This window comes from Jaculus jaculus, chromosome 2 (assembly GCF_020740685.1).
Source record: "Jaculus jaculus isolate mJacJac1 chromosome 2, mJacJac1.mat.Y.cur, whole genome shotgun sequence".
In the NCBI taxonomy this organism is placed as follows: domain Eukaryota; kingdom Metazoa; phylum Chordata; class Mammalia; order Rodentia; family Dipodidae; genus Jaculus; species Jaculus jaculus.
The window spans coordinates 116,145,668-116,173,214 of record NC_059103.1 but is presented as its reverse complement, the minus strand read 5'-3'; the positions used below and the strand labels follow the sequence as shown (position 1 = coordinate 116,173,214).

The 27,547-nt window shown below is 43.4% G+C and overlaps 1 protein-coding gene and 1 non-coding gene across 2 annotated transcripts in view; one reads left to right on the top strand and one right to left on the bottom strand.

The window, feature by feature from the left end:
• Scd5 (stearoyl-CoA desaturase 5) overlaps positions 1 to 27,547 on the bottom strand; it is a 173,196-nt gene that overhangs the window by 18,519 nt on the left and 127,130 nt on the right. The gene's annotated exons all lie outside the window — the stretch shown is intronic.
• Positions 21,970 to 22,106, top strand: LOC123459138. The gene has a single exon (XR_006636047.1). It is a non-coding gene; the product is annotated as a small nucleolar RNA SNORA2/SNORA34 family (small nucleolar RNA).

The following is a 27,547-nucleotide window of genomic DNA, read 5'->3' as shown; positions in this document are numbered from 1 at the left end:
CAGTGGAGGGCAGACAGATCGCACACCACTGCCCGCTCAAAGCATCTTTTGGAGTCTGGCAAGGCAGTGGGGAAATGGCATGGTTTGGCTTGCTTGGTTTGCCCTTGAGGTCTGAACGTGCCGGGTACCTGCATCCTACTGTTTCGATTTGCCTCCGCACAGAGAGCTTGCATATATTCTCTAAACACAGTCCTGTCTGAACTGTGACACAACTGCATCACTTCTACCTCCTTTACAAGTGCTTCACGAAAATACCCAGGCATGCTGGTTGTTAGGACTGGTGTGAGGAAGGGGAGGGGCTTTTCCCCCTTTGCAAAGCATTGCTTCCATCACAGCAGACAGCAAATTCTGTGAAAACAAGGCTTTGCCCACAGTTCAATGCACACAAATGCTCATTCACACTTCAGGTGCCCAGGAAACAAATGAACTGCTGCACTCCACTAGAAGGAATGGAGACTGAGGATCTGTTTGACCTTGCCAGGAGTGGTTAGGTCACCCCTCCCCAGCCAAGCTGAGGAGACCAGTGTGGCTCCAGACCTTTCTAGACAATTCTTGTCTCTCTCTGCCTCTGAGCCCACTCGCTTTTCTTACTAAGTTGTTCTCAGTAAGTTACAGGAGCAACAGGAAAACTGCAAAGCTATGTAGGATAGGGTAACCAAAAAAACAAAAAATCGTTTGCAAAATAATTTTCTAAACAGTGTCTGCATTTCCTCATCCCACTTTCACCCAAACTCTCCAAATTGATCACTGCAGGAGAAAACAAATAACTGTTCTTAATCTGGGACTATGAAATCGAATGGCACTCTTCTTTGTATTTTCATTTTTCTGGGGGACAAAGGCTATGGCTTTCATCAAACTGCTAGAGAGGTTTGATCTTCAAAAGAATAAAGGTTCCATACATTTCTAGAACTAGATTATGATTTCTTTGATGTAATTATTAAACTGTGATCTTTTTAAAATAAATTTTATTTATTTATTTGCAAGCAGGGAAATACAGAAGAGAGACAGAAAAAGAATGGGCACACCAGGGCCTCTAGTCAATGCAAATGAACTACAGTGTCCTTCTGCATCAGGCTTACGTGGGTCCTGGGGAATTGAACCTGGGTCCTTTGGCTTGGCAGGCAAATGCCTTAACCACTAAGCCACCTCTCCAGCCCTACACTATAGTTTTTCTCTGCTTACTTTAGGATCTCAACAAGGATTTAAGGAATAAAATTCAATTCTATTTAAAGAGTGAACTTTTAATTTTTTATCTATATTTTATACATGTGTGCATGTTCATATATGTGTGGGTGTATATGAGGCCAATGTTGGGTGTCTTTCTCAATTTCTCCTCCTTTTAGGGGGGGAGGGTTCAAGACAGGGTCTCACTCTAGCCCAGGCTGACCTGTATTTCACTATGTAGTCTCAGGATGACCTCTAACTCATGGTGATCCTCCTACCTCTGCCTCCCAAGTGCTGTGACTAAAGGCGTGTGCCACCACGCCTGGCTTCCTCCTTATTTTTTTTAAAAATTTTTATTTATTTGAGAGTGACAGACACAGAGAGAAAGACAGATAGAGGGAGAGAGAGAGAATGGGCGCGCCAGGGCTTCCAGCCTCTGCAAACGAACTCCAGATGCGTGCGTCCCCTTGTGCATCTGGCTAACGTGGGACCTGGGGAACCGAGCCTCGAACCGGGGTCCTTAGGCTTCACAGGCAAGTGCTTAACCGCTAAGCCATCTCTCCAGCCCCCTCCTTATTTTTTGAGGCAGAGTCTCTCACTGCACTTGGAGTGCACTGATCTGGCTAGACAGGGATCCTCCTGTCTCTGCCTCCTTAGCACTGAGATTACAAACACATGCTACCATACCTGGCTTTTTATGTAGGTTCTGGGGATCCAAACTTGGATCCTCATGCTTGCATGGCAAGCACTTTACTGATTGAGCCATCTTCTCAGCCTCTAACAGTGGTTCTTTTAAAAATGAGATAGTTGGGACTGGAGAGATGGTTTAGCAGTTAAGGTGTTTGCCTGCAAAGGCAAAGGATCCCTGTTCAATTCTCCCAGGACCCACATAAGCCAGATGCACAAGGGGGCACATGCATCTGGAGTTCATTTGCAGTGGCTGGAGGCCCTGGCATGCCCATTCTCTCTCTGTGTGTTTCCCTCCCTCTCTCCCTCTCTCTCTCTCTCTCTCTCTCTTTCTCTCTCTGCCATTTTCTCTCTCTCAAATAAATAAATACAATATATTTTAAAAATGAGATGGCTGAAGGGATGGCTTAGCAGTTAAGGCACTTGCCTACAAAGCTGAAAGACCCAGGCTCAATTCCCCAGGACCTACATAAGCCAGATGCACAAGGTGGTGCATACATCTGGATTCCTTTTGCAGTGACTGAAGGCCCTGGCATGCCCATTCTATCTGTCTCTGTCTGTCTGTCTGTCTGTCTCTCTCTCTCTCTCTCTCTCTGACTCTCTCCCAAATAAATAAATAAATACATAAAACATTTTAAAATGAGATAGGGTCTGGGGAGATGGTTCAATGGATAAAGCACTCGCTGCTCAAGCCTGAGAATGTGAGTTGGATCCTCAGACTCCACCAGACTCTCTCCAGCATGTTAGGTGAAATGGGAAGCCGAGGCAGGAGAATTTCTCAGGACTGTGGGCAAGCACAGCAAAGAACAAAGAGAATAGTGAGAGAAATCTTGCTGTGAATAAGGCAGAAAGTAGAGGATGCACCCTAAAAGTTGTCCTCTGCCCCCCACAGACATGCCATGGCACATCCTCACCCATACTCATACACATACAGGAATGTGCACACAAACACACAAACATGCACACACATACACACACCACAATTTTTTTTTAAAGTTGATGACATAAATCATCTCCAATTGTTTCTGCCAGTAAAAATTAAAAGAAATTACTATCACTCAACCAGTGGGATCTCATGAAGCTAAAAAGCTTTTGCACAGACAAACATTCAATAAATGGAGCCAACAGACTACCCACAGAATGGGAGAAAATATTCACCAGCTATACCACTGACAGAGGTCTAATATCTATATCTACAAAGAACCCAAAAAACAAATCAAACAATCCACTCAACAAATGGGGCAGAAATCTGAATACGGAATTTTCAATGGAAGAAACACAAACGGCTGATACTCACCTAAGAAAATGTTCAACATTCTTAACCATCAGAGCAATGCAAATTAAAGCACCTATGAGATTCCACCTTACTCAAGAAAGGATAGTAATCATTTAAAAAAAAATCAAACAAGGGCTGGAGAGATGGCTTAGTGGTCAAGGCACTTGCCTGCAAAGCCAAAGGACCTCAGTTCAATTCCTCAGGTCCCACATAATCCAGATGCACCAGGTGGTGCATGCATCTGGAGTTTGTTTGCAGTGACTTGAGGCCCTGATGAACCCATTATCTCTCTCTCATTCTCTTTCTCACTCTTACTCTCTGTTGCCCTCAAATAAAGAAATAAAAATAAACAAAAAAAATCAAACAATAAATGTTGGTAAGGATATGGGGAAAAAGAACCCCTCATTCTCTGTTGGTGGGAGTGCAAACTTATACAACCACTATGGAGACTCCTGAAAAAGCTGAACATAGAACTACCAACTGACCTAGCCTTTCCTCTACTGGGCATCTACCCTAAAGGCTCCACTCTTCACTGCAGAGATATTTGCTCAACCATGTCTATAGATGCTCAATTCACAATAGCTAAGAACTGGAATCATCCCAGATACCCATTGTTGGGCAAATGGATAATGAATATGTGGTACATCTACACAATGGAATTCCACTGAGCAGTAAGGAAAAATGATACAATGAAATTTGTAGGAAAATGAATAGACTTATGACTGATCATACCAAGTGAACTCACACAAGCACAGAAAGACAAATGCCATATACTGTCCTTCATCTGTGGCTCCTAAACTGAAACAGCTTGAGTTGCAGGTATACCTGACAGACAACTCAAGGGACAGATAAGAGGTATGGAAGGGTTTGGGGGAAGCGGGATGTGGGGTGAGATACACACAAAATGAATTGGTCCCATAGAAACCTTCCTCCTGGATAGCAGACTAAAAGATATAACCCTCAATAGGACCATGGAGGGATCATCTGGTAAGAAGGGCCTTCCTAACCATGAAACATTTGGTTCTGGCTTATAATTTTCCCAGTACCAAAAATTGGTAACAACCAATGTTGAGCTGTTGATTGTAGACCCCCGCAAGGTCCCCCAAACAAGACAGATTTCTATCAAAGCATTTGACTATCTTCCTGAGGTAAAAGGTAAGACCCTGGAGACCCTGATGCACCTATTAATTCTCATTCTTCCCCCCCCCTCTGTTGCCCTCCTCCCTGCCTCTACTCCTCTGAGGGTCCTCATTGGTGGGATTGCTGGTATTCATCATGGAGTTGTGGGTTATGAGTTGTGAGTGCAGCTGAAGACAGTACATACTGCTGATGCAGATCATGGAGAAATCAGGCTGAATCTGGAAGGGAGCCAGTTTCCAGATTGTTAGCCCATATAATGTGAAAAGCACTACATGAGCTACTGGGGGACAATGGTCATCAATGTTGTGAGCAAGCATGGAACACTGCTATATGAAAATAACCAACCTGACAAGATGAACATACCTGTACAATAGTGGCACACAGACTAGGTGGGTAACCAATGGCTCTCTGATTGGCTATGAGCTCTGCTCAGTGGAAAGGAACCCACGACTAGAATTGGGAACAAAGTCAGAATCCCATGGAGACCAAGATTATAGACTCCAATGAGAATCTCCCATTAGTCTTTGTCCAAAAGTGAGTCTACACCTATCAGAATCTCTCTAAATTAATAATGCTTATCCCCTTTAATCTATCCTGAGCTCACTCTCTATTGGAAATTTTTTTAAATTATTTTTCAGAAAGCCACAAGAATTGAGGACAAGCAAAATCTATCAAAACAAGACTAGCTAGCTGACTTTCTGGCAGGATATGAACCACCCCTTACGTAGCATCTAGGGCCCAGGTGAAACCACAGAGGAATTGGCGAGATGAGCAAGAGTGCTGCCTCCACAGCGAGACTGACAACCTGCGCCAGGGTGATGGAGACAGACACTGAGGAGACTCAAAACGTACCAAAGCAGAAATCCTGAAGCTGCTGAGAGCTCCACACTATAGTAGACTTAAAGCACACCCACCAAGGCTCAGGGAATTTTGCAGAAGACAGGGAGAAAAAATGTAAGAGCCACAGGGTGGGAGGGAATATCCAGAGGCACTGCCCCCTCCCCTCCCCTGCACAGTGACTGCTGCACTCACAACTCATAACCCGCAGCTCCATGATGAATGCCAGCAATCCCACCAAGGAGGACCCTCAGAGGAGTGCAGGCAGAGAGGAGGGAAATGATGGTATCAATACATGATGTATCCATACAAAGTTTCTACTTTTTTTTAATTTTTTTTTTTATTTATTTGAGAGTGACAGACACAGAGAGAAAGACAGATAGAGGGAGGGAGAGAATGGGCGCGCCAGGGCTTCCAGCCTCTGCAAACGAACTCTAGACGTGTGCGCCCCCTTGTGCATCTGGCTAATGTGGGACCTGGGGAACCGAGCCTCGAACCGGGGTTCTTAGGCTCCACAGGCAAGCGCTTAACCGCTAAGCCATCTCTCCAGCCCAAGTTTCTACTTTTTTTTTTTTTTAATTTTTTTTTTACTTATTTGAGAGCGACAGACACAGAGAGAAAGACAGAGAGAGGGAGAGAGAGAATGGGCGCACCAGGGCTTCCAGCCTCTGCAAACGAACTCCAGACGCATGCACCCCCTTGTGCATCTGGCTAACGTGGGACCTGAGGAACCAAGCCTCGAACTGGGGTCCTTAGGCTTCACAGGCAAGCGCTTAACTGCTAAGCCATCTCTCCAGCCCCCAAGTTTCTACTTTTTAATAAAAAAAGAAAAAAGGCCGGGTGTGGTGGTGGCACACACGTTTAATCCCAGCACTTGGGAGGCAGAGGTAGGAGGATCACCGTGAGTTCGGGGCCTACATAGTGAGTTCCAAGTCAGCCTGGGCTAGAGTGAGACCCTACCTTGAAAAACCAAAAGAAAAAAGGAATTACAATGACACTAAATAATGTGTGTGTGTGTGTGTGTGTGTGTGTGTGTGTGTGTGTGTGTGTGTTTTCCCCTGGGTATTTTAGCCCACATATATGTATATCCTGTGCCGAAAGGACAATTGGCAACTGATAGAGTACTCTCCTCACCCTCACTGAGGGAGTGAGTTTCATTCCACACCTCCACAAGCCCCTTGCCAGCAGGCAGCCAGGCTCCGTGAGGATAGAATGGAATGAATCAGCAGGCTGTGTGATCAATATGTCCTGCAGCTGAATTGATTAGGGGAGTGGAACAGCCTTCTCATCAAGGGCAAAAAAAAACAGGTCGCTCTAACATGGCTGCTTCATTCAATGAGTAAGACAAGACAGGCTGGAGAGATGGCTCAGCCATTATGCTTCCTGCACATGAATGAGCACCTGAGGAGGCCTGAAACTGCCAAAGTTCGAATCCTCAGATCCCAGATCAATAGCTGGGGGTGATCCACAGGCACTTGTAACCTCAATCTTGCAAAGGGGAATGGATACCTGGGAAACCACTCAGGCTAGTGGAAAAGAAAGCAAGCTCAGGTGTCAGTAAGAGACCGGCTCAAGCAAGAACGAGTGGAAGGGTGATAGAGGAACACCCCACATTCTGCTCTGGCCAGTGCAAGGGTACATACATGTGTATACACCACACCACACAGATGCACCACATTAAAAAAGAAAATATGGGCTGGAGAGATGGCTTAGCAGTTAAACACTTGCCTGTGAAGCCTAAGGACCCTGGTTCGAGGCTCTATTCCCCAAGACCCACGTTAGCCAGATGCATAGGGAATGCACGTGTCTGGAGTTCGTCTGCAGTGGCTGGAGGCCCTGATGCGCCCATTCCCTTTCTCTATCTGCATCTTTGTCTCTGTCTGTCACTCTCAAATAAGTAAATAAAAAATAAACAAAAAAATTTAAAAAGAAAATATGCTGATGAAATATGCACACTATCTCAACATAAAGCAATAAGTATAAAAGCAAGATATGGGGCTGAGAGTTGGCTTAGTGGTTAAGGCACTTGCCTGCAGAGCCTAAGGACTTAGGTTCTGTTCCCCAGTACCCATGTAAAGGCAGATGAAGTTTGTTTGCAGTGGCTGGAAACCCTGATGCACCCCTTCTCTCTTTCTCTCCATCTCTCTCCTTATAAATAAATAATTATTTTTTTTAAAAAAAAGGAAAATATGGGGCTGGAGAGATGGAATAGCCATTAAGCACTTGCCTGTGAAGCCTAAGAATCCTGGTTCAAGGCTCAATTCCCCAGTACCCATGTAAGCCAGATGCACAAGGGGGCACATGCATCTGGAGTTCATTTGCAGTGGCTGGAGGCCCTGGCATGCTCATTCTCTCTCTCTCTCTCTTTCTCTCTCTGCCTGTCACTCTCAAGTAAATAAATAAAATTTTTTAAAAAGTGTTTTTTTATTAAAAAAACAAGAAGCAAGGTATGCCTACAATGCTATAGGTCTGTGAGAAGGGACACTTAACTCATTCTAGGACAACAGATCTCAAACTCTAGTTTCTACCTATCCATTCAAGCAAGTATTGACACAGCTAGTGAGCACTTTTATTTTCACAAAAATCCAGGTTCTTCATTGGGCAGAATTGTAAGTGTGTGTGTATGTGTGCATGTGTGTATGTGCGTGTATGTGTGTTTGAGATTAAATAACCAGGCTGGGAATGGAAGGAACATATCTCAATATAATAAAGGCTATTTATGACAAGCCTACAGCCAACATATTACTAAATGGGGAAAAACTGGAAGCTTTTCCACTAAAATCAGGAACAAGACAAGGGTGCCCACTGTCCCCACTTTTACTTAATATAGTTTTGGAAGTCTTAGCCATAGCAATAAGGCAAGAGACACACATAAAAGGGATACAAATTGGAAAGGAAGAGATCAAGTTATCATTATTTGCAGATGACATGATTCTATACATAAAGGACCCTAAAGACTCCACTAGCAAACTGTTACAGCTGATCAAAACCTACAGCAATGTAGCAGGATACAAAATAAATACACAGAAATCAGTAGCCTTCATATATGCTAACAACAAACACACAGAGGATGAAATCAGAGAATCACTCCCATTCACAATTGCATCAAAAAAAAAAAAATAAAGTACCTTGGAATAAACCTAACCAAGGAAGTAAAGAATCTCTACAATGAGAACTTTAAAACACTCATGCGAGAAATTGCAGAAGACACTAGAAAGTGGAGAAACATCCCTTGTTCCTGGATTGGAAGAATCAATATCGTGAAAATGGCAATCTTACCTAAAGCAATCTATACATTTAATGCAATCCCTATCAAAAATCCAAAGGCATTCTTCATGGAAATAGAAAACACAATCCAAAAATTCATTTGGAATCACAAAAAAACCTCGAATATCTAAAATAATACTGAGCAATAAAAATGAGGCTGGTGGTATCACCATACCTGATTTTAACCTGTACTACAGAGCCATAGTAACAAAAACAGCATGGTACTGGCACAAAAACATACATGTAGTTCAGTGGAACAGAATAGAGGACCCAGATGTAAGCCCAAGTAGCTATAGCCACCTGATATTCGATAAAAATGCCCAAAATACTCATTGGAGAAGAGACAGCCTCTTCAGCAAATGGTGTTTTGAAAACTGGATAAATATCTGCAGAAGGATGAAAATAGATTCTTCTCTCTCACCATGCACAAGAATTAAGTCCAAATGGATTAAAGACCTTAACATCAGACCTGAAACTCTGAAACTGCTAGAGGAAAAAGTAGGGGAAACCCTTCAACATATTGGTCGTGGCAAAGACTTTCTGAATACAACCCCAATTGCTCAGGCAATAAAACCAGAGATTAATCACTGGGACCTCATGAAATTACAAAGATTTTGCACTGCAAAGGACACAGTGAAAAAAGCAAAGAGGCAACCTACAGAATGGGAAAAATCTTCGCCAGCTATATATCTGATAGAGGATTAATATCTAGGATATACAAAGAACTCAAAAAGTTAAATAATAAGGAATCAAACAAGCCAATCAAAAAATGGGCTACGGAGCTAAATAGAGCATTCTCAAAGGAAGAAATACGAATGGCATTTAAGCATCTAAAAAAATGTTCTACGTCACTAGCCATGAGGGAAATGCAGATTAAAACTACATTGAGATTCCATCTCACTCCTGTCAGATTGGCCACCATCATGAAAACAAATGATCATAAATGTTGGTGGGGATGTGGAAAAAGAGGAACCCTTCTACACTGCTTGTGGGAATGCAATCTGGTCCAGCCATTGTGGAAATCAGTGTGGAGGTTCCTAAAACAGCTAAAGGTTGATCTACCATATGACCCAGCTATAGCACTCCTAGGCATATATCCAAAGGACTCATCTCATTTCCTTAGAAGTACGTGCTCAACCATGTTTATTGCTGCTCAATTTATAATAGCTGAGAAATGGAACCAGCCTAGATGTCCCTCAACTGATGAGTGGATAATAAAGATGTGGCACATTTATACAATGGAGTTCTACTCAGTGGTAAAGAAAAATGAAGTTATGAAATTTGCAGAAAAATGGATGGACCTGGAAAGGATTATACTAAGTGAGGTAACCCAGGCCCAGAAGGCCAAGCGCCACATGTTCTCTCTCATATGTGGATCCTAGCTACAGATGATTGGGCTTCTGCGTGAGAATGAAAATACTTGGTAGCAGAGGCCAGTAAGTTAAAAAGGAGACATAAAGGGAAGAGAAAGGAAGGGAGGAGGATACTTATAGGTTGATATTGTATATATGTAATTACAATGATTGTAATGGGGAGGTAATATGATGGAGAATGGAATTTCAAATGGGAAAATGTGGGGGTGGGGAGGGAGGGAATTACCATGGGATATATTTTATAATCATGGAAAATGTTAATAAAAATTTTTAAAAAAAACACCTTTGCAAGGAGAGGGCAGGCTCTCTCTAACCACTTGGGAACTTCCAGCTATGGGTGAGTTTTTCCCTGGGCTAGGCCTGGGCTGGCTGGGTGCAGGCCCAGCTAGGTGGGGCTCAGCCTAGGTCCTAGCCCAGGCCCATCCAGGAGGGCCCCCTAGCCTTTACTCTCCCCATGTGTTCTTGATCCCCTCCAGCTCCCCACATGGCAAGAGCTCCTTGAATTTTCTTTTCTTTCTTTTCTTTCCACTGTTGTTTGCTTATTTATCCAGGCTGTCCATGCAAGATCTCTACCTGCGCTGGTGCCTTTCTTTGGCTCTGTACTTCCCTCAATAAATATAATAATTTAATAATTAAAAAAAATTTTTTTAAGTGTTTTTTTATAAAAAAAAAAAAAAAGAAGAAGAAGAAGCAAGGTATGCCTACAATGCTGTAGGTCTGTGAGAAGGGACACTTAACTCATTCTAGGATAACAGATCTCAAACTCTAGTTTCTACCCATCCATTCAAGCAAGTATTGACACAGCTAGTGAGCACTTTTATTTTCACAAAAATCCAGGTTCTTCATTGGGCAGAATTGTAAGTGTGTGTGTGTGTGCATGTGTGCATGTGCAGGTATGTGTGTCTGAGATTAAATAACCAGGCTTTTAAGTTATGCCCAACTAAGAACCATAAATATACAAATAGCTTCATTAAGTTACTTTCTGGGGGGGGGGGGTCTTCTTCAAAATGGAAGGCAGATAAGGGAAGGTTTAAAAGAGAAAGCCAGCCAGGCAGGGTGGCACACGCCTTTAATCCCAGCACTCAGGAGGCAGAGGTTGGAGGATCGCCGAGAGTTCAAGGCCACCCTGAGACTACATAGTTAATTCCAGGCCAGCCTGGACCAGAGTGAGACCCTACCTCGAGAAAGCCAAGAGAGAGAGAGAGAGAGAGAAAGCCAGTGTCAGACGGGCTATGCAGTTCCGTTGAGCCCATGAGCAGGCTCTGACAAATCTCCCGATTGGCACTGATTCCTAATCTGCGTGTCAGACTCGTTATTACCACAGGAGGTGAGCGGTGTGAGTGCAGAGGTAAGAGAGCTGCCCAGAAGCCAGTCCAGACGGACACCCACAAGGACGAGCCTGGTATCAGGGAGACAGTGATTGCTTTGCTCTCATTCATCGCCTTTAAACTTTTTAATTGTTCTGAATTTAGTTGTTTAGAATAGGAATATGACTCTTAGACTACCCTTTGCAGTGAAGTATTCTTTCCCTAGGAAGGGAGTTTGTCTATGATCCTTTTAACTTTTAAAAATTTCTAACCCCTTGGGAGCAAGACAAGCCAGAAGGAGGCAGGTGAATTTCAGTTCTCCAGGCTAGGTTACATGAGGCGTCTGGACAGTGGGCCTCAGCGGGAGCCTTCTGCCTCGACATCCTCTGCTGGCTGTGGCTCCCCAGTGGCACTCTGCAACTTGCCTGGACCACTTCACAGTTCCTGCTGTTCGCCCAGGCTGTCAAGGGAGGCTGGGCCTGGGAAGACACTCACTATGACAGAAACTCAGGGATCCCTGTTGACAATAACCACAAGGATTAGAGATTATCTGGAAATTAGCAAAGAAACAAGGAAGACCTGTGCTAGAGGACTTTAAACACTCCCTGAAACAGATAAAGGACGTGTTGACGGGGCTGGAGACGCAGGTCTGTGGCAGAATGCTTGTCTAGCATGTAAGTGGCTCTGGATTCAGTCCTCTGCACCAAAAGGAAAACAAAAAAGTTGGGCTGGAGAGATGCCTTAGTGGTAAGGCGTTTGCCTGCAAAGCCAAAGGATTCCAGTTCAATTCTCCAGGACCCACGTTAGCCAGATGCACAAGGTGGCGCATTTGTCTGGAGTTCATTTGAAGCAGCTGGAGGCCCTGACGCACCCATTCTCCCTCTCTCTTGCAAATAAATAAATATATATATAAAAAAATTGATAGAGGGTGGACTCAAATCCTGATGAGGGAGAAGAGACAGGAGAAGCCCTTACCCTGCCAGTTACAAAGAACCACCATTGGCACACAGACTTTCTCAAGGACCTTCATTCACCCAACAGGAGACAGGAGCCGGTGGGCTGCCTTAGCTTCTGACAAACCATCTACAAGCTTTACTTTCATTGTCAGACTTGGAGGTTTCTGGCCATTCTGTACGTGCATGCCTTTTCCCAATTAACGAGCCATAGGGTTCTCTCTCTCTCTCTTTTTCATCTTCTCCTTGGTACCTTCTATACCCCTCAGTACAGAAATGCCTCTATTTACAAATTCTCCATTGAAGGAAGTTCACAGGTATGAACAAAACAGGTGAGGGAGGCACACCTCCCCTGCTGCCCAGCAATAGCAAGAAGGCATTGACTGCCACACAGTTACCCCCACCGCACACTGGTGGGTCACCAGGAGTGTTTAGCAGGGTTTATGCTCAGTCTGAGATATTTTATGAACCTTGGTAGCATCAGTTTGAAAAAGTATAGGAGCAATGAGTGTCTCTTAAAACACTGCTAATCAGAGGCACATGCTTAGGATGGAAGCAAAAGCTGAAATAAGTTTTCAAAATTGAAAGGCCTGAGAGGACGCTGAAGGCTGCAGGATGCTTGCAGGACAGCAGAGTGAATAATGATCTGAAAGGAAGTAACAGGCACCGGCAAAATAAAAAGGGCAACTTGTTGAGGTTGCTGCTAAATGTTAGCAGCAATGAATGATGAACTTGGCCCAAGCATTGCTAGTGCTGGGGAAGGCTGGGAGTCCATGAGGAATCTTGTGGCAACCCCTGGTAAAAGGGTCTGTGGCTGATGTTGCCTGCTGTAGGCCAGGAGTGACTCCAGAGGCCTGGAGTTGCTGAGTGTGGGCCTCTCCAAATCAGCAGATGCATTAAATGGGTGGTGACGTGGTAATGACAGTGTCAGCGCACTGGCAGGAGCAGAGCTATTCTAAAGAGAGAGGGACTGTGCCCCTCCCTTGAATTCTCAGACTATTGAGACAATAGACCCCAAGGAATTGGAATTTCCCCAGGACTCTCCTGCCTGGTGTCTCGTGCCAGCCTGAGGGGGCTTGTCTTCTTTTCTCACACAGTGCTGACAACTTGCAGGGCAGAGCCCGTTCCAGAAGCTTAGACAATGATGGGTGGGGCCGCACTCTGGGGACAGCTTGGCTATACATTCCTCTTGTCCTGTATTGGAACCTAAGTCTCATGGCAGCGTCCTGAAGTGCGCATGAGGTGGGGGTGGGCGGGCTCAATGCAACTTCTTATTCTTCTCCCCCTGTGCGCACAGTCAGTAACTATCCTTTCTCTGGTTTTTGCTATGACTTGTCTCCAGTGGGGGCGTGGAAGACACATGGCTGAGCCTAGCTTGTTAAGGCTGCCACAGCCAGGCTGAGACCCCCACCCCACACCAGCTCTAGTAGCAAGCACATTGTATATAGAAGAGGTCCAGGGCTGGAGAGATGGCTTAGCGGTTAAGTGCTTGCCTGTGAAGCCTAAGGACCCCAGTTCGAGGCTCGGTTCCCCAGGTCCCACATTAGCCAGATGCACAAGGGGGCGCACGCGTCTGGAGTTCGTTTGCAGAGGCTGGAAGCCCTGGCGCGCCCATTCTCTCTCTCTTCCTCTATCTGTCTTTCTCTCTGTGTCTGTCGCTCTCAAATAAATAAATAAAAAATTAGAAGAGGTCCACACTGTGGAAATGCACAGCAGAACGGAGGAAGAGAAGAGTGCTCCTGGTTGCAAATCTTTGTTGGGGCCACTGAGGTCTTTATTTATGGACATGCACCTGGAAACTGGCAGCTGAAACTGCTCGTGGTCACTTTGGACCTTTTTTTTTTTTTTTAATGGGAGCTGAGCGTGATAGCCCAGGCTTATAATCCTGGCATGGGGGGTCAGAGTTAGGAGAATCATGCGTTCAAGTTCAGCGTGGACTACATAGCAAGATTTATTTTATTTATTTATTTTTGGTTTTTTGAGATAGGGTCTCACTCTAGCTCAGGCTGACCTGGAATTTACTATGGCCTTGAAGTCATGGCGATCCTCCTACCTCTGGCCTCCCAAGTGCTGGGATTAAAGGCTCGTGCCACCGTGCCCCGGCAACTGTTTGCTTGTTTTTAAGGCCACAGGACTAGTCTCTCTCTTCATAAATGGAGCAGCTGCTGCTTGGTGCTGCACGGGTACTTAAAAACTGATATTTAATGCTCATATCTTCAGAAATTCCACATGTGTTAACTAACTTATTCAAGCACCAATTTTAGAAAGTTCACATCATCACCATTAAAATTTTATTGTTGTGGAAACAGAATCTCGTAAAGAGAATAGCAAAAGGGAATCTCTTGATTCCAAGCCCAGACTTTACCGATTAAGTGAAGGAATGACTCAAGGCCAGCCTGAATATTATGACTCTGCCTATGCTTCCCACAGGTGGCGAATCTGGCTTGGATTTTGAATTCTCATCTGTTACTTTATATAATGTTCTCACTGAGCCTGCCTCCTCACCTTCAGAAAGCTTCCAGGGATATCAAAGGGGTACGAGGGGTCAAGCATCATTTGTCAAGTGGTTTCAATGAATGTCTAACAGCTAAATGTGTTCCTGATGGGGCGTCTTCTCACTGTGCACCCTGTACGCCACTCACAAAGCATCCTATAACGTGGCCTCATGGTGGACGACCCTTCCCTGACTCTGGACATTTCTGTACCAATAAAAGAGAAATCCAGAGCTCCCGAGTGCTTAATACCGAAGTAGACTTAAAACACACTCACCGTGGCTCAGGGAAGTTTGTGGAAGAGGGGGCAGAAAGATTGTAAGAACCACAGGTTGAGACATCATGCCCAGAAGCATTCTTGCTCCCCACCACCATGACTGACTTCTGCACTCACAACTCCATGGGGAATACCAGCAATGGGGCAGGGACGAGGGAAATGGTGGTACCAACACATGATATGCCCATATAAAGCATATCCTTACTAAAAAGATTTTTTATTATTTTTAATTAATTAATTAATTTTTAAATATATATTTAATTAATTTATTTGAGAGAGAGAGAGAAAGAGGCAAGAAAGAGGGAGAGGGGGAGAGAGAGAGAATGGGCACACCAGGGCCTCTAGCCACTGCAGACGAACTCCAGACGCATACGCCCCCTCGTGCATCTGGCTTATGTGGGTCCTGGAGAATCAAATTGGGATCCTTTGACTTTGCAGGCAGATTCCTTAACCACCAAGCCATCTCTCCAGCCCATAAAAGAATTTTTTTAATAATAAAGAGGTGCTGGAGAGATGCTTCAGTCAGTAAAGCACTTGCCTGGTAGCGCGAGGACCTGAGTTGGATCCTTGGCGCCCATGTAAAGCTGGATACGGCAGTGGGCACCTGCAATCGCAGTGCCAGGGAGGCAGAGACAGGCAGATCCCTGGAACTTGCTGGCAGCCAGTCTAGCATACTTGATGAGCTCCAGGCCAGTGAAAGATCCTGTCTCAAAAAGAGGTGGGTGGCCGGGTGTGGTGGTGAACACCTTTAGTCGCAGCACTTCGGAGGCTGAGGTAGGAGGGTCACTGTGAGTTTAAGGCCAGCCCAGAACTACAGAGTGAGTTCCAGGTCAGTCTAGACAAGAAGGATACTTTGCCTCAAAAAAAAAAAAAAAAAAGAATAAGATTAACATCCTATCGAATGACCTCCAGGGTTGTCCTCTGGCCTATGCATGTATGTGATGCATGTGTCCACTTGTGTAATGTTAATCTACATGAATTTGCATATAACACACACACATATACATGCAAACAAAAAAGAATTAAAAAATGAATGAGAATTTCACCCAGGCTTATTCAGGCAGGGCTGAACTTCCTCATTGTTCCTATGGAAACTGTGTCAACAACAAATCCCTTACCTAATCATCCCTTGACAAATAGGATATAACAAGGTAAGATGAGGACCAAGGAAATGGAATTCATGATGGCAGAGGGAGAGCTCCCCACAAGCTCTTACACGGCAGCCTGCACATGACTAATCTAAATATTCATTTGGGGTAACAGGACAGCTATCAACAAAGTCATTACTTAAGACAATATCTTCATTCAGCTGTCAACTGAGAAAGGGTCTCCAAAACATGCGGCTCTCAGCCGTCTGCATCAGTAAGAGAGAAAATGAACTTGAATTTTATGTACGAGTCACTCTTTCAATTTCAAAGAAGGACCCAGAGTCACTTAATATTTTCAAAAACTAGTTGTCATAAGGACATTAACTCGTAAATAATTTCTCAGAAAAACTTACACATTGGGCATGAAAATAATAAATTGGTTTGTAGTAAACCTATCCATTTCTTACTTTGACACTGGCACATGCACTTATGACTTCAGATGCCTTTTGCTTAAACAATTTCTTTACTGTGCTCCTTCAAGTTTAGTATTAACTGGATTCTTTAGAAAAGGAGTCTTTTATGGAGCAAACCAGCACTATATACATCAACTATTATCACCACTGGAGTGATATATCCCAGCTTAGAGTGCAGATGGAAGGAAGAAGAAATGACTCACTGGATGGTGGGGAGCACATGAGACCCCCATCCCTCCATAAGGAGTTACTGGTAATTAATGGTTACTGGGGAAGAGAAACACATTTGTTTCAGTAGTGTAACCACTGCTAAGTTGTTCGTGCTCCTGTAAATAACGCCCCACCCACACTCATGAAAGCTACCCTAACTGTGTATGGTTAAAACATGTACACACATGCACACACACAACATGAAAGATGAAGTCGGACAAGCTGGGAAAAAGAAAAGGCATAGTTGAAGGGGGAGAGGAAAGAGAAGGTAACGGGACGTTAATATGACTAGAACACATCAACACACAATTCAACTCCTGTTTAGTTGGCAAAATCTCCATCCTTTTCCACTCACCTCCACACTAATGCCTGAAAAAAAGAGGTAAGCAGCAATATAATTTAATTTGGTCTCTTTGTTTTTCTGGTTATGATGACCAATATTTAATAAAATTATGAACCACACAAAAATTCAAGGGATTAAATCCCAAAGCCACTGTTAAGAGACGGAGCAATCCACAGACCCAGACTCAGAGATGCCCTGAACATCACACAACTACACAGGCCTTCCCAGTAGCTCCACTCGCCGTGCCCGAGGGATCTAATGGTGAAGATGATGACGTGACATGCGCAGCAGGTAGACCGTCTCAGTGCTGGCGCAAGCCTTGAAAATGAAAAACAAGACCAGACACGAAGAACTTCTGTGACGGGCTCACTAGCAGACCAGGCACAGCTGAGGAAAGACGCAGTAATGAACTTGAAGGTATGCCAATAGGAGAGATCCAACCTGACCTATACAGACGAGCAAGAGGAAATAAACCAGAACTGCTGTGGGATAATATCAGATGGTATGTGTGTAGGGAATTAGGGCCTCCACAAAAAGAAAGAGGAAATAAAGGAAAAAATTGAAAATAAGAGCCAAGATTTACCAAAATCAAGTGAATACACATTTCAGATGCAAGAAGCCAGAGTCCTATGCAAGGTAACTTCCTCACTACCACCCCCAAGCCTAAATACACTGCAACCAAACTGCTGAAAATGGAAGTTAAAGAAAATAATGTGAAGGTAGTGAGAAAAAAAAAATCATATCCAAAGGGATAAAGATAAGATTCACATCAGATTTCTCACAAACAGTACAATGCAATAGAAAAGGTACTGATAACTTTAGGATACCGAAAGAAAAAAAATACCAACCCAGAATTTTATGACCGGTAAAGACTAGCATGGGAAGTACTTAGGTTCCAGAAGTTGGAGAGACTGAATTCTCATATTGCCAGGAGAATTTCTCATTCATATACATGGACGGTCAATATGGGGAAAGAAGTGACTACTGATGTAGATGAAGTGTGTGTAGTTTGAATCAGCCGTCCTCCATCAGCTCACGTGCTTTCAATGCTTGGTCCCCAGCTGGTGATAATTAGGGATGTGGAGCCTTGCTGGAGGAGGTGTTTTGGAGGTGAGCTTTGGGGTTTATTAGCTCAGCTTCTGCCTTGCCAGAGCTCAGTTCATTCTCTTGCTGCTGTGTTCTGCCTGCTGTGACAGGAGTGACATCCAGCCTCTGTTCATGCCATGCTTTCCCCTGCCATCAGGAATCTTCTCAAGACTGTAAGCCAGCTGGGTCTGGTGGCGCACGCCTTTAATCCCAGCACTCGGGAGGCAGAGGTAGGAGGATCGCCGTGATTTCAAGGCCACCCTGAGACTACACAGTGAGTTCCAGGTCAGCCTGGGCTAGAGTGAAACCCTACCTCGAAAAAACCAAATACATAAAATAAAAGACTATAAGCCAAAATAAACTCTTACCTCCCACCAGCTGCTTTTGGTTGGGTGTTTTGTCCCAGAAATGTGAAGGTAGCTACAACAAAGTATTTACACACACACACACACACACACACACACACACACACGTTCTCCAAAAGTTCTGGTAGGAAAGTACCTCTTACAGAGACAAAAAGTGAAGTTTTCACTTGGAAACTTTTTAAAAGTTAAAACAAGCTATAAATTGTCTGTTACACTGATTTCTCTGCCCAAATTTTGAGCCACTTTGGTGCCAACACTGTAACCTCAGTACTGAGTCATCTCTGTCCCACATCCAGAGTATAATCCAGCTATTTGCCTTCAGCAACCAAATCATCCTTAAAAAAAAAGTCAAAAGCTTAATAAAAGTAGTAAAAAGATATTTTACCTTTTCCATTTACTTTCAACAAAAGAGATCTAATCAAATATACTTTTTTTTTAAATATATTTAAAAAAATTTTATTTATTTATTTATTTGAGAGCGACAGACACAGACAGAAAGACAGATAGAGGGAGAGGGAATGGGTGCACCAGGGCTTCCAGCCTCTGCAAACGAACTCCAGATGTGTGTGCACCCTTGTGCATCTGGCTAACATGGGACCTGGGGAATCGAGCCTCGAACCGGGGTCCTTAGGCTTCACAGGCAAGCACTTAACCGCTAAGCCATCTCTCCAGCCCTCAAATATACTTTTTTAGTTAGTTTTTTTTTAAATTTATTTTTCTTTGTTTATTTGAGATAGAGAGAAATAGGCAGAGAGAGGGGGAGAGAATGGGCATGCCAGGGCCTCCAGCCACTGCAAACAAACTCCAGATGTGTGCACCCTCTTGTACATCTGGCTTACATGGGTCCTGGGGAATTGAACCTGGGTCCTTTGGCTTTGCAAGCAAGTGCCTTAACCACTAAGCCATTTCTCCAGTCCCTAGTTAGTTGATTTTTATTAAGCCCTTGGACTTCAATGGTTTCAATTTGACAATTATAGCTCGATGCAGGGAAAAGAGTTAGTTTAAAGCTGGGTGTGGTGGCACATACCTTTAATCCCAGCACTTGGGAGGCAGAAGTAGGAGGATCAATGTGACTACATAGTGAATTCCAGGTCAGTCTGGGCCCTACCTCAAAAAAAAAAAAAAAAAGTTTATTCTCAAAATTTTTGCAGAGCCAGGACAAGATGTAATGGCTCAAGGAAAGCACCCAGGGCTCTGGCAGCGAACCAAAGGCAGACTCCCCCTCACGAGGACCTAAGACTCAAGGAGGGAAATCCTCTTCCAAAGGATACTCAAAGGGCTAGAGAGATGGCTCATCAGTTAAAGTGCTTGCCTGCAAAGCCCAACAACCCATGTTCTATTCTCCAGTACCCACGTAAAACCAGATGCACAAGGTGGTGCACGTGGCTAAAGGGAGGCCCTGGCACAATAATCACAAACAATGCTCTCTCTCTTTCTCTCTCTCTATCTGCCTCTTTCTCTGTCAAGTAAATAAATCTTTCAGCCCTGAAGTTGTAAAAGTTTTGATAAGATTAGATAAAACTATAAATAGCTTAATTAAAACCACAAAAAGAGACCAGATGTGGAGGTGCATGCTGTCATCTCAGCATTTGGGGAACTGAGACAAAAGAATCACAAGTTCAAGACCAGTCTTGGCTAAAATGCAAGACTTTGTCTCAAATAAATAAATTAGAAAATCAATTTCATAAAACCAAATTACATTGCAAATAAGAAATTGATAGAGAATAACAAGAAAACCTAAAATGAATTCTTCGAAAAGATCAATAAAAATCAACTCTAGTAGGCTCACAAAAGAGAGAACAGTAAGTTACTAACATCAGGAGTAAAAATGGTGATATCATTATAGATCCTATGAACACTAAAAATATAATAAACAAAGGCTGTAAACAGCTCTGTGCTCATAAATTTGATAACTGAGATGAAATGGACCAAGTCATTAAAAGGTATACCCTCCAAAGCTCACATAAGTCAAAAAGCTCTGGATAAGCCTATGTCTACTAAAGAAATGGGGTTGATAATTAACAGTCTTCTCAAATGGAAAGGGCCAAGCCTAGATGGGTTCACTAGTATATTCTACCAAACATTAAAGAAAAAATTACTCCAAGCCAGGTGTGGTGATGCACGCCTTTAATCTCAGCACTTGGGAGGCAGACATAGGAGGATCGCTATGAGTTCAAGGCCACCCTGAGACTACATAGTGAATTCCAGGTCAGCCTGGGCTAGAGTGAGACCCTACCTCAGAAACCAAAAATAAAAAAAAAATTATTCTGAATTCTCTCTATATACATATATGTCCCAGAAAATAAAAACAGAGGGAACACTTCCTATCTTATTCTATAAGGCTAGTATTTCAATACCAAAGCCACATAAAGACATTATAGGAAAGAAAGCTTGAGAACAATCTCACTTATGAACATGAATCCTCAGCAAAACATGAACAGACTGAATTCAACAATGTGTAAAGAAATTATATACACCCTCGCCAGATGCAAATTATTCCAGGCATGCATATCTGGTCCAGTGTTTGAAAATTAATTGCTATAAGCCATCAACAGGCTAGCAATGGCAAAGCACATGATCATATAAAAAGAAGCATATAAAAGTACCCGATGAAATCCAACACCAATTCATGACCAAACACTCAATAAACTCAGACTAGAAGGGAACTTCTCCAGTTTGATTAAGAATATTTATAAAAATTACCAGGCATGGTAGTGCACGCCTTTAATCCCAGCACTTGGGAGGCAGAGGTAGAAGGATTGCCATGAGTTTCAGGCAAAGCTGAGACTACATAGTGAATTCCAAGTCAGCCTGGACTAGAGTGAGACCCTACCTCGAAAAACCAAAAAAAAAAAAAAAAAAAAAAGAATATTTAAAAAGTATACATCATACATCTTAAAATTATACATCTAACAATAGGAAAGTAGCAGCTTTCCCACTAAGATCAAGAACGCGGGACTGGAGAGATGGATTAGCAGTTAAGGCACTTGGCTGCAAAGCCAAAGGACCAGGGATCGACTCTCCAGGACCCACGTAAGCCAGATGCACAAGGGGCACGTGCATCTGGAGTTCGTTTGTAGTGGCTGGAGGCCCTGGCATGCCCATTCTCTCTCTCTCTCAAATAAATAAATATTTTTTTTTAAAAACTCAGCAAAAGGCTGGAGAGATGGCCTTGCAGTTAAACACTTGCCTGTGAAGCCTAAGGACCCCAATTCAAGGCTCGATTCCCCAGGACCCATGTTAGCCAGATGCACAAGGGGGCGCATGCATCTGGAGTTCGTTTGCAGTGGCTGGAGGCCCTAGCACGCCCATTCTCTCTCTCTCTCTCTCTCTCTCTCTCTGTCACTTAAAAAAAAAAAAAAACTCAGCAAAAGCCAGGCATGGTGGTGCATGCCTTTAATCCCAGCACTTGGGAGGCAGAGGTAGGAGGATTGCCATGAGTTTGAGGCCACCCTGAAACTCCATAGTGAATTCCAGGTCAGCCTGGGCTAGAGTGAGACCCTACCTAGAAAAACCAAAAAAAAAAAAAGGCTATCACAGCTCATTTTGAACATCACACTGGAAGTGCTAGTTAATGAAATACAACAAAAAAGTTAAATAAAAGGTGTACTGACTAGAAAAGAATAAAACTCTGGCCCTGAATCAAGGCCGGCAGTTAGCTGAAACTGCTGGCTTCAAATAGGAGCCTAAAGAAATGTCTTTGTATGGTCTGCTGGCTATTTCAGGAATTTGGAAAAGTAATGGCCAATTAATTAGAAAGGTGTTTATTCTTTTCTCTGAGGGAGAAAAGAATAAAACTATCTTTGTTCATAAGTTGCATAGTTATCTTTATAGAAAATGGAAGCAGATAATGATAATTTAAAAAACTTCCTGGGACTAACAAGCAATTTTTTGTTTGTTTGTTTGTTTTGTTTTTGTTTTTCAAGGTAGGGTCTCACTCTGGCTCAGGCTGACCTGGAATTCAGTCTCAGGGTGGCCTCGAACTCTCTGCGATCCTCCTACCTCTGCCTCCCTAGTGCTGGGATTAAAGGCGTGCGCCACCACGCCCGGCACAAGCAATTATTATAACAAAAGTACTACTACAAAGTTCATGTACAAAAGTCAATTGGTTTTCTATATTCAAGCAATAAGTAAGTGCAATTTTAATTTTAAAACAATACTATTGAAACATTAGTATTCCCCAATATGAGATTATTGGGTATGAATCTACTAAAATATATGCTAGCTATATATAAGACCTGTATGAGGGAACCTACAAAACTGATGAAAGAACAGTATAAAAAAATGAAGATGCCCCATGCTTATAGGTAGGAAAATTCAGAATTGTCAAGATGTCAGTTCTTCCCAATTTGATCCAGAGATTCACTGAAATTTTAGTTGAAATCTCAGCAAGTTATTCTATATATACTGACAATATGGTATTATTGCTTATATGTGAGCAAGCAGACCCACAACAGCCAACACATTATTGAAGGATACACAGAAAACGGGAGGGCTGATACTATTTGACTTGAAGACATGAATAATGTCTACAGCAATGTCCGTGAGGTACTGTGAAAGATTAGACTAAGATCAAGAGAACAGAGCACACTCCTGAGACAGACCCACAAAAACAGTCAGCTGATCCTTAACCGAGGAATGAAAGCAATAAGTGGAGAAAAGATCCTTTCAGCAAATAGTGCCAACCAAATAGATGTTCATGGTCATATGCTCCCCTGAAAAAGCCTTGCATTTAGAACCGACCAAGAGGAAAAACACCAAACTACAAAACTAACTGAAGATACAAAGGAGAAAACCTAAGCAACCTTGGATTTGAGGAATGACTCTTTAGAAACATCACCAAAGGCACAGACCATGCCAGAGAGAACCAATAAGCTCATGTCACTGACACTGAAAGGTTATCCTCTGCAAAGACTGAACATAAAATGAAAAGAAGCCACAGGCTGAAGGAAAAATATTTACAAAAGACATATCTGATAAATGACTAAATTTCAAAATATATAAAGAATTCTGAAAACTCAACGGTAAGAAAGCAAGCTAGCCAATTTAAAAATGGGCTAAAGAACTTAACAGATAACTGATCAAAGGAGCTGCACAGATGGAAATAACCCCATGAAAAGAAGCTACAAGTCATAGGCCATCAGAGAAATGCAAATGAAAGCAGCAACAAAATAGCCACACATCGAGCAGAATGGCCAAACCCAGAACAGGTAGCGCCAAATGCTGACACAGGTGTGGAGCCAGAGTCTCACTCCTTGCAGGAGGAATACAAAATGAAAGAGCCACCTTGGAAACAACTTGAAGTGTTTTGGGGTTTGTTTGTTTGTTTGGTTTGGTTTTGGGTTTTCAAGGTAGGGTTTCACTCTAGCTCAGGCTAACCTGGAATTCACTACGTACTCTCAGGATGGTCTCGAACTCATGGCAATCTACCTCTGCCTCCTGAAGGTGTGTGCCACCACACCCGGCTTGAATATTTTTAAAAAACACTTTTATTTATTATTTAATTGTAGAAAGAGAGGAGTCATGGCACACCAGGGGCTCTTTCCACTAAAAACTCCAGATGCATGGGTCACTTTGTGCATCTGACTCTACGTGGATACTGGGAAACTGAAGCTGGGCTGTCAGACTTTGCAAGCAAGTACCTTTAACCACTGAACCATCTTTCCAAGCTTGAGTAATTTTTTTTGGGGGGGGTGGTTTTCAAGGTAGGGTCTCGCTCTAGCCCAGGCTGACCTGGAATTCCCTATGTAGTCTCAGGGTGGCCTTGAATTCATGGCCATCCTCCTACCTCTGCCTCCTGAGTGCTGGGATTAAAGGTGTGTGCCACCACACCTGGCTTCAATAATTTTTAACAAAACTAAACATATTCTTACCATAAGTTCCAGCTACTGTGTTCCTTGGCCTTTATGCAAATACATTGAAACTTAGATTTATGCAAAAACTTACATGTGGATGTTTCCAGGAACTTTATTAATAACTCCCAAAGCTTAGAGACAACCAAGATGTCCTTTAGTAAGTGACTAGATAATTAATTGTGGTACATCCAGGCCAATATCCTAATCATTATTTAGTACTAAGAAGTAATGAGCCATGAAAGGACATGGAAGAAACATAAATGCATATTATACTATGAGAGAAGCAATTTAAAAAGGCTCCACACTGTAGGACTCCAGCTGTGTAGCATTCTGGCAGAGTGAACTGTGGAGCCAGTGAAAGTATCAGTGGTGGCCCAGAGGTGAGGGGTGGGAGGGATGAAAGAGCACATGGGGCTTTTAGGGTAGTAGAAAAAAAAAAACACAGGTGCGATTTGTAGCAAAGAGCTATATCACTATGCATTTGGCCAAACTCACAAAATATACACGGAGAGTGAATCCTGCATGGAAGCTATGGCTTGTGAGAACACTGGCCCAGTCTCCCTTCGACAGCTGGAACGAATGCACCACTGTGGAGAGCTGTGTTGGCAATGGGGGAAGCTGTGCTTGGAGGGGTCTTAGGAGATATAGGAAATCTCTGTGTCTTCCTCTGAGTTTCGCTGTAAATCTTAAAACTACTTTAAACAATAGTCTTGGGGGCTAGAGAGATGGCTTACCAGTTAAGGTGCTTGTCTGCAAAGCCTAAGGACCCAGGATCTATTCTCCAGAACCTATGTAAGTCAGATGCACGTGCATATGTCCCATGTATCTCAAATCTGGAATTTGTTTACAGTGGTTAGAGGCCCTGGTGTGCCCATTCTCTCTCCCCCCCCCCCTCTCGTAAATGAATACATTTAAAAAGTATTTTAAAAATAGTCTTGGTTGGGTGTGGTGGTGCACACCTTTAATCCGAGCATTTGGGAGGCAGAGATAGGAGGATTGCTGTGAGTTCAAGGCCACACTTAGAGTACATAGTGAATTCCAAATCAGCCTGGGCTAGAGTTAGACCCTCAAAATATTTAAAAAAAAAAATTAAAAAGTCTTTTTACAGCTAGATGTGGTGGTGCATGTCTTTAATCTCAGCACTGGAAAGGCTGAGATAGGAGGATTGCCATGAGTTTGAGGCCAGCCTGGTGTATATAGTGAGTTCCAGCAAAGTCTGGGCTAAAGTGAGATACTACCAAAAAAAAAAAAAAAAAAAAAGCAAAAACAAAACAGTCAGCCGGGCGTGGTGGCACACACCTTTAATCCCAGCACTCGAGAGGCAGAGGTAGGAGGATCACTGTGCATTCGAGGCCACCCTGAGACTCCATAGTGAATTCCAGGTCAGCCTGGGCTAGAGGGAGACGCTACCTCGAAAAACCATTAAAAAAAAAAAAAAAAAAAAAGTCTACCAAAGAGACAGAGAGAGAAACACTGAAAGACATGATGGTCCTTCTTGAGGATAAAAATAAAAGTAAAAAAGCCTGAGTATGACAAATTAGAGGACAAGTTGAGGTGAATTAACTCTCAACAAACAGCCATTCAATTGCTTTTCTTCCTGGAACAGCGATCCCCGGCATCTTCATCTTCTGCTCAGAATCCTTCCTCTTGCTTTCTCGTAGCTCATCTCATCACCACGGGGATGGGCAAGTCCTTACTTTCCTGCCTTTGCCTGCACTAGACTTCCCAGTCTCCACAAACACGCACATGCCAGTGTCTGCTGGGTGTCTCCAGGGGAATCTCTTCCTTGAAATGGGAACTGAGTGGATAAGCAAGGCATTCGTAGGAACCATGTCTGACTTTCATCGTCATCCTACCGTCTCAGAACGCTTGGATGCTCCAGTTTCTGCTTTTCACCTGCATCACAGACAATGCTGTAGGACTGAGGAATGTGTGTAGCCAAAGGCAGAACAACTACATAACTTGCTGAGCTTACCCCATAACCTTTTCTTCCTTATAAATACAATCAGAATCTTTTTAAAAGATTTATTTGTATTTATTTATTAGAGTTAGACAGAGGGAAAGAGAGAGAGAGAGAGAGAGAGAGAGAGAGAGAGTGAATGGGCATGCCAGGGCCTCTAGCCATGGCAAACAAGCTCCAGACACATGCACCACCATGTGCATCTGGCTTATGGGGGACCTGGAGAATCGAACCTGGGTCCTTAGGCTTCGCAGGCATGCACCTTAACCACTAAGCCATCCCTCTAGCCCCAGAATCTTATTCAAGAATAAAATGTATCAGCCAAGGGAATACCTTTACTGTTTGCCTTGAGGGCAAATATAGTCAATGAGAGGACAGCAGACAAGTTGTTTTCTAAAAACACTTCTTAAAGGAGACTGGCCAGCTCCGTAGTACGTCCCTTCATCTAGTGGCCATCTTGGAGCATGAAGTGACACTGAATGAATGTTACATGGTAATGACTGTTGAATAGAAAGAAAAGGTCCTATGAGGTGGTACTGCTGCCTCCCATCTGTCCAGGACTGCCACCCCTAACGTTCTTCTCTCTTCTCCCCTGTTTTCTCTCTGAGTCTCCCTGTCTCTCTCTCTCTCTCCTCTCCCTCTTTCTCTCACCCTATAATCTCATTATATAGCCCAGGCTAACCTCAAACTCACTCTTTTCCTGCCAAGCACTTAGATTACAAGTGTGTACTGCCACCACTGGCTCGAAGTCTTCTATAGTTATATAAATTATCCAGGAATATAAATATAAGAGAAATAAACAAACTTCTGTCTTGTGTAAGCCAAACACATTTCCTAACTGATAGGCTGATCCCCAACCTGATGCATGCTCACCACAGCATGTTTGTAGGGCTCAGACCAAGAGGATAGATGGAGGCACATAGCCTGGCAGACCCTCTTCTCTTCCCACCTCTAGCTTTGTCCACCCTGTGGATATCCAAGCTCACACTAGCAAGCTTAAGGCCCCATGCTACTACCTAGCCACCCTTTAGGACTACAGTGGAAGAGGCTGGTATAGGCTCTAGACTAGGACTCAGGCTACCTCAGGGAATGGTAAAATCCTGGGGATTCATACATGGTCTAGAGTCCAAGAAGCTTCCAAGTGGCCTGTGATCTAACCCTCTAAGACAAAGCAGCATGTCCCTTTAAGGCACAAGGCCTAATTTCCTAATTTTCCTAATTTCCTAATTACAAACGCAATGCCACTGGCTTCTGTCCCTTTTATCTCCCTTGCCTGACTTTCCATCCCTCCCAGCTAGATAACAATGCAATCATGAAGTAGTCTGGTTAACTAACTGGTTAAAACAACCTTAGTAAAATACCTTTTAGGAGAGAAGTCAGGGTCTATAGCTTGA